The following is a 15,343-nucleotide window of genomic DNA, read 5'->3' on the forward strand; positions in this document are numbered from 1 at the left end:
GTTTTAGAAACATCAAGATATGGGTGTTTATAACCAGTGAGGTTCTTGTTTGTGCCGAACTTGCCGACTTTTCCGGGGCAACTCTTTTCCTGCTCTGATGTTTTGATTAATTTATATTAGCAGAATCCTTAAGATTTTATAAGTGGATTCCCATTCGGGGAATCACTGTGGACTATTATGCATAGTATTATTAATCCTAGGGTTTGGGCTTGGCTAATAATCTCAACGATTTCTTACTTCATAAATCACAATGTGCCAGAGATTTGCAGTTGATCCTTTCTCGGTAACTCAATTCGTTACAATACTTTCTCGGTTTGAAAGCCGGTCGTTACAAAATATTTTTCCGTGGAAAAATCGGTTGCCGAATCTAGTGCTGACAGAAATAGTCGCAAAACATAAGAAAAATCATATTTCAAAATAGAGGTCTAATTAAAATATACAAAATTAAATAGACATTAAATTAAATCGATATGAACCTCAATTTCATTATAGATAATGAAAATAAATAAACGAGCAAGGTTAATACATCTTTATCCTAATTTATCTTGAAAGGCCAATTAGTCCTAAATGACATGTTATTAGTCCCCAGTGATAATAATTTCAAGGAGACAAATCATAACAGGGGAAATCACAAAATAACTATTTAAAGTGTAATATTTTAAAAACAGTGAACAAAATTAAGTAGAGTCCAAAATAGTACACAAATCTTTTTTAAAAAAATTACAAACATAAAAAAAAAAAAATCAAGAAAAATGTATGTTCACAACTTAAAAACAACTTTTTCGTAGTAAAAATTTTAAAAATGCTATTTTCGTGATAAATTAACAAAAACGGCTATTTGAAGCAATTTTATATCAATTAAACATTGGAAACTACACTATTGACTTAAATTTCAAAATATTGCATGAAATGCACTATATAGGATATATATTGAACAGCTATCATGTATAACCTTATAAACATAGTTTATTTTTACATAGTTGAAATAAGAGGATTTCAGATTCTCAACTTGAAACTAACTGCCGGAATTTCATCAAAACCACCATCTTATAATTGTAATGTTTCGATCAATATTTCTTCTCTCACAAGTGACAAAATATGCGGAATTTTTTTTTATTTCGTACTTAAAAATTGATAACCGATGCTAAAATGTGTGATGTTTTGAGTTGGACATAGGTTCTAAAATTTGGAAAACATCATAAACACTACCTCGAAACTGCGTTTTCGGCTGTTACAAGCCACTGGAATGAGGTTTCATTTTGTGTCAATATTCCAGTTAAATCTCGATGGACAATTATTTTTCAAAAATTTTTTTGACGGGATATAAAGTTCAAATCTGGGTTACAGGGAAAAATAACAAATATTTAGTGGTATAAGCCACAAAAACATAAGCATTTGCATTTTAGTCAACGTTTTGTAAATTTTTCGTAAATAGCCATAAATGTTTTGTAAATAGCAAAAAGCATGATGTAACCAACGTTACTTACACATATTTATTATAAATTTACTCTGCGTAAATAGATTTATGCGGCTATTTACAAAAAATTAACGAAAACGTTGGCTATTTAAAATTTTCTAATGTTTCATATGACTAGATAGCCATTGGTAGGTCATGAAAATTCGCGATATTTTGACAAAATATATATATATATCTATATATATATATATATATATATATATTTTCATATTTTCAGTGAAATGATTATATCTAAAAGTAAAACGTGAAAAATAAAAAATCTTCTCTGTGGCTCTTGAGGTCACAAAAGGAGGGTTTATATATTACATTTGATGAAATTGTCCCGAGTTATGTGTGTGTATGGCTCACTTGATTATGACATTAATGCGTGAGGGACCAGTCAAGCCACTGGTGTTTGTGTGTGTGTGTGTGTGAGATAGTGATTGTGATATCTCTCACTAACAATAAATACCATAACAAGAATGAGCAAGGTATTTTCGCTTCATTCCTTTCCTTGTTTTTGGTTTGCAGTTTAAAATTTCCCTTTCAACTCTTTGTTTTTATTTGTGCAGCGATCCCATGTATTTGCTTTAACTAAAGTATCATCCGTGTCGGGCCAACTCCTTGCCTATGCAGCTGTCGATGGGTGGCCATCGTATCGATCTCTTAGCATCGTCGACTATTATTAGAATGTCCCACATCGATTGGGTACTTGAGCAATGTGCTCTTTATAAGTGTTTGACATCCCTCCACTCTTGAGCTAGTTTTTGAGTGTGAGTTAAGCCCACACTTCTAATATGGTATCAGAGCTCGGCTCATGCACTATATATGTTCGTAGTTGACGTCAATTTTCGATGATAGCCGTTGATTCGGTTTTTACATTTTTTTTAATAAATAAATTGCAGTCAAATAAATTACAAAAGATCATAACCCTTGAATTTTGCGCAAATAACCATTCTAATAAACTTAAAGAATGGAGATCACTAAATCCAAACCGATTCACATATCTTCTATTGAATTTTATATGCATAACACTTATTATATTAAATCACTTTCATACAAAACGTAAAATGAATATAATTGTAGAAACAAACCTCGTTTTGATGTCATGCGGAAAGTGTAGAAATTAACGAATACGTGTCTAGCATACACAACAAGCTATAGATTCTATGCTTACTGTACAGGTGAGCAAAGGACAACGACTAAAAACGAGGTTAAGATGAGAGAAGAAACTTATGTTTATTGTAAGTCTTTGACTTTTGATAGCAAATCTTCTGACCTATACAGATGGATTGAGACGAAAATGTGGGTTAACTCGTAATAATTGGGTGTTTAAGTTTTACAATTTGTAAATATTGAGTATTTTTGCTGTCATTTTCTCTTATTAGATAAGTGTTTTTTTTTTCTCTTAGTTCTTTATAGCTTTTTGTTTCAAAAGATGACGCATAGAATGTCACCAAGCATACGCTCAAGTCCAATTTGAAAAGGCTTCTCGAAATGTATGTGTCTATAAACATCACATAAACATATTTTAGATAAGAGTTTTTATGTGTCTCTTAGTTCTTCATGGCTCTTTGTTTCGGAAGATGACGCATATAATATCACCGAATGTACGTTAAAGTCCAATTTGGAAAGACTTCTCCATATGTATGTGTCTATAATAAACATCACAGAAACGGACATGAGTAATTTTTATTAAAGCTAGAGACCAATATAATTAATTATTAATTAAAAACATTGTTAGTGTCCCTTGAATTTTAAGTTGTCCTATATCCTCAACTTAAATTTTATTTCTCTATTTCTCCACCTTCAAATAGTTTTCAAACTCTAAATTTGATCTTGAAATATTTTTAATTAGGCTTCTCCAAATGTAATTTTGCCGTCACTTTCTCTTATTAGATAAGTATTTTTGTGTGTCTCTTAGTTCTTCATGGCTCTTTGTTTAAGAAGATAACGCATAGAATGCCATCAAACGTATGTTAAAGTTTAATTTGGAAAAACTTCTCCAAATGTATGTGTCTATAAACATCACAAAAACATAATTTTGCTAAGTGTTTTTTTGTGTCTCTTAGTTATTCATGGCTCTTTGTTTCAAAAAATGACACATACAATGTCACAAAACATACATTAAAGTCCAATTTGGAAAGGCTTCTCCAAATATATGTGTCTATAAACATCACAGACACGGACATGACTAATTTAATTAAAGCTAGAGACCAATAAAATTAATTATTAATCAAAACATTGTTAGTGTCCCTCGAATTTTCAATTGTCCCATATCCTCAACTTAAATTTTTATTTCTCTATTTGTCCACCTTCAAATAGTTTTCAAACCTTAAATTTGATCTTCAAATATTATTAGTTAGGCTTCTCCAAATGCATTTTTTTCGTCATTTTCTCTTATTAGACAAGTGGTGTTTTTTTTGTTTTTGTTTTTGTTTTTGTCTCTTAGTTCTTCATGGCTCTTTGTTTAAGAGATGACGCATATAGTGTCAGACGTACATTAAAGTCCAATTAGGAAAGGCTTCTCCAAATATATGTGTCTATAAACATTATAGAAACAGACTTGAGTAATTTTATTTAAGCTAGAAACCAATAAAACTAATTATAAATTAAAATATTATTAGTGTCCCTCGAATTTTCAGTTGTTCCGTATCTTCAACTTAAATTTTTATTTCTCTATCTGTCCCCTTCAAATAGTTTTCAAACCCTAAATTTGATCATTGATGCTGATATCCAATTACGCAATTTACGAGCTTGAACACAGTTACATATATGTACTCTTAAGACAAGTTGGAGTGAGAACAATCCTATTTTTCGATAAAGTGTAACTATTTTGAAGTCTGAACCAAGACGTGGTTTAGAACTAACAAACTCAACAGTAATGATATAAGTGAACAATATTCTCGTGCCTCACCAAACTTGGAAGATTGAAAAACATAGAATTGAACCTCCGTATGTCTCACCTCCTGTTTGCAGATGACAGCTTGATGTTCTTTAAGGCGTGCCCTGAGGAATGTGAGAAAGTGGCGGAGACCCTACGGGTATACTCAGGAGCATCGGGCTAGCTGGTTAGTTTTCAGAAATCTGACGTCTGTTTCGGGAGAGACGTTGAGATGGAGGAGGAGGAGCTCTTTGCCCAGATCCTAGGAGTTCGGAGGACGGATTGCCATAAACGCTACTTGGGCCTCCCCGCGTTCATAGGTCGTAAGAAGAAAGATCTCTTCGAGTATGTGAGAGAACGCATCTGGGGTAAGATTAAAAGTTGGAATGGTCTCTTCTTCTCGCAAGCTGGTAGAGAGGTGCTCATTAAATCCATCCTTCAGGCTATCCCAAGCTATGTGGCCTCCTGCCTAAAGCTTCGGAAAGCACTGATCTCTGAGATCCATTCGGCTATTACTAGATTCTGGTGGGGCAATTGTAATAGGGCTAAGAAGACCCACCGGTGCGCTTGAGAGGTCCTCGTGAAAAATAAGATGGAGGGGGGTATGGGCTTTAGAGATTTGGATAAGTTCAACCAAGCCTTGATCGCAAAGAATGTGTGGAGATTCCTTAGACGGCCAGACAGTCTGGTTGACAAGTTCTTTAGACAGAGTTATTACCCACATGGGGACATCTTGACTGGCCATTGTGGGTCAAATAGTTCTTTTATGTGGCGCAGTCTAGTCTGGGGAAGGGAGATTATCCTTGCGGGCACGAGATGGATAATTGGAGATGGTGAGTAGGTTATGGTTATGGGAGATAAGTGGATTCCTAGACCCAGATCCTTCTCGTGGATTGATCCCCCACTGATTTCTCCTGATATGAGAGTCGCGGAGTTGATGATGGTTGACGGAATTTGGGATGAGGCTCATATTCGAGCTATGTTTGGGGAGGAAGACGGTAGGGCTATTCTGAGCATTCCGTGTGGTGGTGAGGGGGTCCCTGATAGACGACGATGACACTACACTAAGGTTGGAGAGTACACAGTCAAGAGTGGGTATCGGGTGGCTATGGAGGAATGGTGGAATTATTTTTTAAAATTATGTTTATTCCTCGTCTCTGTAATATTGCGGCTCACAACTTAGCCCGCTTTGCTGTTACTCATAACTCTAACTCGAGATGGATGAGGTAGGAATGGCAACGGGTATGGGTTTTAGCGGGTACACCATTACCATATCCGTACCCGCCAAAAAAAATACCCGTTAGCCTATACCCGTTAACCCGTCTATTTAAACGGGGCGGGTAACGGGTATACCCGCCGGGTGACGGGTGCCAAAAATATGCACCCGTTAACCCGCTTTTTTTAATAAAAAAAACTGACTCATATTATAAGAAAAAAATTGTCACTACTACATAGGTTATATAGTAATATAAAAGCTGAAATTATAGTTCACAAGACAAAAAAGCTGAATATTTGGGATATTCTAAATCTATCACTACTACACAATAAGTTATACAAAAATTCTAGGTTTTTTTTAATGTTTACGGGTCGGGTATGTTATTTCCGCCACCCGACCCGTACCCGCTAAAAATGATAACGGGTATTACCCGTTAACCCATTTGAGCGGGTATCACCCGGCCCGTTTAGCTCGGATAGCCGACGGGTTAACGGGTTTCGCATTAAACTGCCATTCCTAGGATGAGGCTTGTCCCTCCTTGCTCGGAAGAGGCTATTAGGCCGATGATAGAGAGATTCGATCCCGTGCTTCGGAGTAGGGTCCTTTTTGGTTGCTTTGCTCTCTTGTTTGCGTGGTTTATGTATGTGACTTTTTTCCATCTCTTGTAATTACGGTATTCATCCGCCATATGTGAGGGCTTTTATGAAATTTTCATGGCGCCGTCCACGTTTAAAAAAAAAAATCAAGGGAAAAATACAATACAAATTCAAGTTCGAAGACTCTATGATATCTCATATGGTCAATAATTCGGAAAAAGGCACAATGCTTCCTACAATAAAGTGAAAGAAATGAAAAGGAAATTAAAATAAAGTTAGGAAGTGTATGTGAGAAGGATGAACATTGTTGATTTATTTATTTTTGGTACTGCTCTAAACTTTTTTCTACCACTATTTGTTGGCTCAAGTGGGCCCTCAAACTGCCTGTCTCTCATTGCTCTAATGGGCGTTTGAAGTGCTTAATGTTTGGCCCACATGCTAAATTTTGTGTTCCCGCGCTTTGAAACTATTGCACAATTTATCTAAAATATCTGTGTTCATAAAAGTGGAAGATTAATTAAAAGTTATATATGTATATAAATATTATGATAATGATGCACGATGGTTCCAAATAATCTTATAATGGAGCTTATTTGAAAAATATAAAAATTACTAACATATAGGAAATAAACTAGACAGAATTTTGACATTCCACGTTTTTTTTTTTTTTTTTTAAATAACTCATAAAAAAAAACTAGTACCATAAGCATCAAGAAGAGTGTAAATGCTTGTTCACTTTATATTAATTATTCTTTATGATCGTAATAATGTAATAGGTCCTGTTACAGTTTAATCTGATGCACATGGTTCCATGTTACATGTATTAAAGAATTGTATATATAAAAGGGAAGGTTTTCCCTTATAATTATAATTACTGAGAAAGTAAATCAGATCATTAAGTATTCAATATCGGCACATGGAATCAATTCCTTCTTGCTTACTCCACAGTAATAAATAGTATATTTTGGTGAATAAAAATTTACTTCACGGCAGAAATCTAGTACTTTATAATTATTTTCTCAAGTATGCACATGGAAGGGGCTTAATGCAAATTACAATCATCAAATACATAGCTGTTGAGTCCGAACAAACTACATGAAAAGTTGATAGGGATTGGGTTTATTAAAATATTTAAAACAAAGTTTATTGGGGAAGATAACGGCGGTCACTAACAATGATAATCATTGTTATGACAAGATTATATATTAGTTCTTTTTGCTAATATTGGTACTTTCCTTTCTTTATTGTTACTTGATATTACAAGGGACATTTCAGGAGATAGGAAAAGGCCAAGGTAACTTTGGAAAAGTATAACTAGAATGAAAATTATACATAACGTGAATGATCCGTGCTGTGATAAAATATACAAAAACTACGTGCTAATTTTCTATTTTCTGTGTGATTGTCGTACAGGCTTTACTTAATTGGCTAAATATTCAGTGTTTTGACGCATTGAGGCGTTGGGTGAAATTTTTATAGGCCAAATTCACGAAAACAAATTACTAATTCAAGATGAAACATGGTTTATTGCACGGCTTGAAATGTCAATGAATTTTGTAAAAAAACAAATTTAATAACTGTTATGATTGAAATTTATCATAACCGAACAATCATATAATGTCGAACTAACATGTTCGAGGTGTAATAACGTGAAGAGTGATCAGGATCATTAGTTGAGTTCCAAATACCGACTAGCAGAAGTGAAAAATATCGGAGAAACACTCGCTATAAAAAATACAAGTCAAATTATTGCTTACGAATGCCATGTAAGCACAAGTAATTGTCCGAATAACCCACAAACAGTTACATCACACGACTAGGACATTTATTCAACGTGGGACCTGATCAGCACACATCCATACATTACCTCTATTTATAAAAAGCAGATGACCCCAAACGAAAAGGCAGAATACTCTTTTCACAACACACACCCACAATGCACAACTTTTCATCGTTATTTCGCCTTTAGCTTGAATTCCCTTGTATTTTTATACTTATTGTATTGAGATTTGTCTAATATAAGAACAATCTGACCTTCATATTCGATATAATGACGAGTTTGTTCGGCGTATTCATGTGATTGTCGAGACAATTGTTGTATCTATTTTTTGACATCAACAGTTTGGTCCTGAAACTAGGGGATTTCAGTTTTGAAGTTCAATGGCAAGTTTGTCGGCAACACCGAGACCCGGGACAGAAGGAGATCTTTGAAGGGAAGAGCGCGAGAAATCGAGCATCACAAGAGGACTCTATCGATGACTATTGGGGAAATTGCGGAGATGCTCCCACAACCAAGTCTTCCGGAGATATTCAGAGCGATGCAAAAGCGTCTGTACACAACTGGAAATGAAGAAAAAGGAACTAGAAGATCAGATCATAACCAAGCGTGTCACGGTGTGCACTGCAATCATGACACTGGAGGATGAGACTTTCCGCCAAAGTCAGGGATATTAGTCAATGGCGCTGAAGACCGGTCTAAGAAGGCCAAGAAACTTGCCAAAGATAGTTATGAGAAAGAAGTGATCAATGAAGATACCAATAATTCCGACCACCATGATAATAAAAAATTTGATGATAGATATTAGCGTTCTGAGGAATACCCTTTGGCTAAGAAGGAAAAGTCATATGGGTCAAAGTACTAGCCAGACTAATTTCCAAAGGCTCGACGAATTGAAGAAGTCGCGCTGGGTCAAAGAAATATTATGTCACGCGGAGGAGACACTACTTCACCTTTCACCTTAAAGGTATTAAAACACCTTCCTCATCACGGGTTTAAAATGCCGAGGATCCCACTGTACGACGGAAAATTTGACCAAGGAGATCACCTTGATACATACAAGTCTTAGATGGCACTGCAATGAGCGAGCCCCTAGGTGCTATGCCAAGCATTTTCCATTATTTTATCAGGAACTACTAAGAAAAGGTATCGAAAGTTGAGACCGAATTCGATCGACTCATGAAAACAGATGCGCAACATCTTTATGGATAAATTTGTGGGATCCCGAGCAGGAAAAACACTGAAGGAAAGACGGTTGGGAATCTAATAGAGGTCTGATGAATATTTAAAAGATTACATCAACTACTATTTGGAACAAGTCATCGTGATAGACAATCTGAATGAAGATTTTAGATTGTCCGGAATCACGTCGGGGTCACTTACTAGATTTGGCTTTTTGGTGGTCACTATAGAAGACTGGACATAGATACTATAATGAATTCATCTTGAAAGCTCATAAGTACATCAATGCCGAAGAGGCGAGAATCGCAGCGAAAATGATCGATAAACCCAAAAGCCGATCAGAAGATGATCACATATATCGTCACTCTAATTGACGTCAGGATGATTGGCACCGTGGGATCACGCCCCCTAAAGAAGAATCGATCAAAGCAAGTATAGAGCAAGCCTTTTACTAGCCTGTATGACAAGAAGCATCCATTCACCACGGGAATAGATGATTTTTTCGAGCTCACTGAGCACCTGAAATTTTTTTTAAAGCCAACCAATATCAAGAAGGAAATCACCAAGAGGGATTGTACCATGTTCTGTGCTTTCCACTGTGACATTGGACACAACATCGCTGATTGCTTCAACCTAAATGAAGCAACTGAAGCCCTGGTCAGAAGAGGAAAGCTACAGAAATACCAAGCAGATGAGCTTCACGGACGAGAGGAAGATGATAAACCTGAGAAGGCTTACAATGAAATAGCTAACATAGCGGGAAGACCATATCTCGGTGGGGACACTCGCCGAGCACAAAAGATTTATATCCGAGAAGCCACATCATCCCCACCAATAATGATGTTTTCATCCGAGCATCGATCAAATAAGATGTTGAAGAAAGAAACGGAAGAGATCACCTTCTCGGAGGCTTATGGAAAATGGGTGCACTTTCCCTACAACGATCCGATAGTAGTCAAGGCTACAATCGGGAACTATGTGATTGGAAGGATACTCATTGATAATGGGAGCTCAGATGACATACTGTATGGGCATACGTTCGGGAACATGGATCTAAAGATAGCTCCTCTGGCACCGTCCTCGACGCAACTATACAGCTTCACATGAGACTTCATCATGTTAAGCGGTCTTATCTCACTCCCACTAACCATCGGTGAGCATTCGAAGACAAAAACTGTCAACATCAATGTGTGCTTGTTCTTGGGTCTTCAGCATTCAATGTCGTGATCGGAAGGCTACCCCTGTAGGAACTCGATTGGCCAACCAACTTGGATGTTTGAAAAAAATATCTAAGTTGGTTGGCCAATCGTGTTCTGGTTAAAATACCGAATGGAAAATGGCGCAATTGAGTAGATTTTACTGATCTGAACAAGACCTGTCGAAAAGATAGTTTCCCAATGCCCATGATAAACTGGCACGTAGATGTTACGACTGGTCATGAACTATTAAGCTTCATATGCGCTTACTCGGGATAAATCAAATTCTTATGTATCGTCCAGACGGAGATCATAGGGCATTTCTCACAGATCGGGGGCTATATTGTTATACATTCATGTCATTCGTTCTAAAGAATGCAAGACCTACTTATTAAAGGTTGGTGAACTTAATGTTCACCGACCAACTAGGAATCTCAATGGAATCTTATATTGATGATTAACTAGTTAAAAGTCGAGCAATAGTTGACCATGTTTTAGATCTTTCAACTGCTTTCAAAATTTTAAGGCAATTTAGAATGAAACTAAACCCTTCAAATTGTACATTCGATGTCTCTGCAAGAAAGTTAATCGGCTACATTGTCAACGAACGAGGTATATAAGTCAACCCAAACAAAATCCAGGCACTGCTCAACATAAGGCCCTCAAGAAACATCAAAGAAGTTCAGAGGCTAACGGGATCGATCACCGCGCTAAGAAGATTTATCTCCATGGAAAATGATAAAAGTGTGGTTCTTCGACAATTTTAGAAGGTAAGAAAAATTCAAGTCGACGTCAAAGTGCAATGAGGAATTTTCAAAAAGTTAAAGGAATACCTCATCTGGCCACCTCGGATGTTGAAAGTTCAACAAGGAGAATGACTCGTCTTATGTTTGCAGTCTCTAAACACGTCGTCAGCTCGACATTGATTAAAAATGATGAAACTATCCAACTTTCGGTGTACTATACCAGTCGCAGAATGAAAGATGCAGAAACGTGATACCCAGAGATGTAAAAATTTGTGTTAGCACTGGCGACGTCTTGCAAAAAGCTTCATAACGATTTCTTGACTCACTTGATCATAGTCCTGGCCAATTTTCCACTCAGACAAGTTCTGCAAAAGCCAGACACTTCTGATCGGCTAATGAAGTGGTCGATTGAACTCACCCAACACGAAAATAAATATCAACCCAGACTAGCAATCAAGTGACATGCGGTTGAAGATTTCTTAGCAGAGTTAACACACTACTAGTCAAGACTTTGATTTGAGAACTCTATGTCGATGGAGAGGCTAACATCCACGACTTGGGGGCCACTAGTACAAAAAAGACCTTTGGGTGCGACTATTTTCGCACCCAAAAGTCAATTTTCGCACCCAAAGATATCTTTAGGTGCGACTTTGGGTGCGACTTTTCCGCACCCGAAAGTTCGCACCTAAAAGTCTTAGGTGCGAAAAGTCGCACCCAAAAGTCTTAACTTTCGGGTGCGACATTTAGGTGCGACTTTCCGCACCTAAAGTCGCACCTAAAAAGTCACCAAAATCCATGGAAAAGGCGGGTAAAAGAGCATTGGGTGCGACAAAGTCGCACCCGATAGTCATTTGTGGATTAAAAAAAAGTGCTTAAGATGTCGCTCTATTATAAAGTGACTTGAAATCTTGTTAGCAGTGCTTTAGTTGTCACCTGATTTAAAAGTGACTTCGATTCTTAATTTATTTATATAAAAAAAAAAGCAACTAAATACGTTCAGCCTCAAATTTTGAAACACATATTCAACATACGTATGCACAAATCACGGTACCGATAAGAAATACACAAATCACGGTACTGATACACGAATGTATATAGATCAAGACTACAACAAACACTCAACTAAGGACTGTAAATCAGCAAACATTTTTTTTTTTTTTTTTTGTGTACTAACCTAGTTCCCAGTGATAGTATACCAGACTTTCTAATAATGCCACCGTCTAAAGACAAGGCTCCATCGGTTATGCACGGGAGAGCCTAAAGCATATCCATTCTTGTCTTGTAGATTTGCAAGCGAGAGAAGAGGCTGTAAAACAGCGTCTCTCTGAGACCTTCTCCACCGGATGTGACACAAGACAAGTTCTTGCTTTCCAGATTGATCAAGTTCACCGCGTAGTCAACGAAGCCAACGTATCGTCTGAAGTTTCGGAAGTTTCGGCTTCGGAAGAGCAAGCTTTCTCTGTGGATCGCCCGCCACAAGCTCACCCGCGTATCGTCTGAAGCCCAACAGAAATACAAAAGAAAATAAAATGAAAACACAAATTGGAAAAGGAAACAAAAAAAAAACGAGGACTGTTTAATTGCCTCAAATCTTCAAGGCACATGACGAGAAAGCGTCCACTTATTTTCTTCCCCGAAGCCAGTCCGACACCATGCAGAGAAGAAGCGTCGTTTTTTATATTCCCTTGCTCGTCGTACTTCTCGAGAGCCTTAACACCTTCGTAGCTTCTGCAAACTATGCCCAGCAGGGCCTGCATTCCCAAGTACTCCGACAAAAGCCTGTGCTCAAAATTTCCCACAGCCCGTTATTTCAAGAACCAATCTTTAAAACTAATACCGATAAGAAATAGAAACCTGCTGAGATTCTCGTCTTCGACTCTGCCAAGGGCAGCGACGAATTAGAACATTTTAATTTCAATCACTTGACATTATTATTCTATAAATTAAAAAAAAAAAACAGCAACTTTATGACAGTTAATTGTTTGCTTGCAATAATAATTTGCCCACTTGCAAACCATCAAATAAAGGCTAGCTGCTGTAAAACTAAAATATTAACGAACGCACTATCTTATTTAGCATTACTAGCTAGTTTCCCGCGTAAGGCAGAACATTAACGACCTTAATGCTAATTATAAATACTCCATAAACAATATTAACACACACACACACACATATATATATATATACACACACACAATACAATATTTGTCACATCATAAGTTGTTATCGATTCAAAAGCAAATAACTAACACTACTAAGTAAATAAAATGACTAATTTCACCTTAAGAATCTAACACAATAATAATCACCTGAGGATTCAACAACTTGACCTTTTCTCCACCGTTTTAGAGTACTATTTCAAATACAATAAAGAGATTACAGATTTGTGAATTCCAATCAAACAAAACACCCAAAAAAAAAAATCAAAAACAGATTCGTCCATTTATACAAATGAGGCAATGCCATTCTCGTAGTCTTAAAAAAGTGAGAACAAGACAGACTATCAGTATGCTTGCAATGACTCCAACAAAAAACCTCACAAGCATAAGATACTATTGTTATCATTATATTTACTAATAAAAAAAAATCTAAGCCTACAACAAGTTTTCCTTCATCTACCAAAGCTCGTAACAACTTGAAGCCAAGATTCTCATGCCCAAATCAAATCTTTAACACAATGCATCACTGCAGCGTATCATCGGAATATATCACTATGATACAAAACACTACTGTTTCTTCTTCCCAATCCACTCCCCTTTCAGTCCTCCAAATGTCAAATTTGAATAAAAAAAACCTCAACCAAAACAAGGTCATAAAAAATATTTCATAAACGCCGGGAATCAAACAGAAAACTCACCAATCAACAGACGAGGACACAATGTCGCCGCCGTCCACAGCAACTCCGGTGACCTGAAGCTGGTGCCCGAAACCAATTCCTCAACATAAACAAGCACCAAAAACACTCCAAAACATATGAAAATCATCAATCTCGTTTCAAACCGAAAACCCCCAAATTCAAGTTCCAAAAACCCTAGAATCGAATCTCAAAATCGGGGAAGAAACATCTCACCTTGTTTGTGAGATCACGTCTTCTCGGCGTTCTCTCCCTCCTTCCTCAGCGCCTCTCCCCTCGGTCCGGCGTCCTCGGCGGAGCGCGGTGGCTCATCTCTTCTCGGTCAATGGCTCTCGGTGGCTTGCTGTCGGCCGATCTCTTCCTCCGCGAGCTCGAATCCATCTCACTCTCTCGCTCTCTTCCTCTCTCTCGCTCTCTCTCTCTCGCTCTCTCGCTCTCTCTTCCTCTCTCTCCTTCTCTCGGCTCTTTCTCTCTCTCCTTCTCTCTTCTTTCTTTTCTTTTCTAATTTTTTAGAAGTGAAATAAGAGGGAACAAAATCCCGCTACTTTTTTAGACGAAATGTTTTGGATTTTTGGGTGCGACTTTGTCGCACCCAAAGGTATGATGAACTTTTGGGTGCGATTTTTCGCACCCAAATTTAAAAAAAATCAGCGAAATTTTTTTGTTACTTCAGTGACTTTTGGGTGCGAAAAGTCGCACCCGAAAGTAATTTTGGTGCGACTTTTAGGTGCGAAAAGTCGCACCTAAAAGTCATCCGCACCGAAAAACTGTATTTGTAGTAGTGGGCATGAATGGTATTGTCGGTCCCATATGGCTATCAAGTAAGCGTCTCTTTACGATTTGAATTTAAGGCCTCAAACAATAAATTCGTGTACAAAGCGATTATTAATGAACAATAAAGCCGAACGAACAAAGTCTACTCTTTCTCTAGTGATTGGATGAATGCCAAATTTTGGATCTAGCTCTTTGCGAATGTGAAACCTGCTACCTAAAAAGGTTACAAGTATATTTTCCCTACAGAAATAAGTAGCCGAGTCAGATCAATCAGGTCATTCAGAATCTAAATTCTAACAAACCGATAAGTAACTAAAAATCTCTCCAGTCAAAAGGAAAATAATAAAATTCGCCAATAAGCTTGTGATCTTCCGAAGAAAATGATTCGGATGAGAATCGTGACGTCGAATCCAAAAATCTAAATAAAGTAAAGAAGATATGGTTGCATACTTATAGACTTGCGAGGAAAAAACAACTGATCAGATGTGGAAGATCTAGAACACGTCTAGCAAAATCAAAGGAAAAGTTGAGAAAATGAGCGGAAAATCTGAAATGAGCGAGAAACTCTCATAATATAGGCAAACAAATCCCAAAAGAAGTTTAAAAAATTAACGATCGAGATCAATCATTGGCAACAATCCATGTCACAAATCATGATCCAA

The 15,343-nt window shown here is 37.1% G+C and overlaps 1 pseudogene; it reads right to left on the reverse strand.

Moving 5' to 3' along the window:
* Positions 1-11,375: 11,375 nt before the first annotated feature.
* Positions 11,376-12,951, reverse strand: LOC149390551 (protein DEFECTIVE IN MERISTEM SILENCING 3-like; annotated as a pseudogene).
* Between the last annotated feature and the right edge of the window lie 2,392 nt (positions 12,952-15,343).

The sequence above is a fragment of the Urtica dioica genome, chromosome 7 (genome assembly GCF_054948205.1).
Source record: "Urtica dioica subsp. dioica isolate 48M chromosome 7, U.dioica_male_clone48M_v1_H2, whole genome shotgun sequence".
Taxonomy (NCBI): Eukaryota; Viridiplantae; Streptophyta; class Magnoliopsida; order Rosales; family Urticaceae; genus Urtica; species Urtica dioica.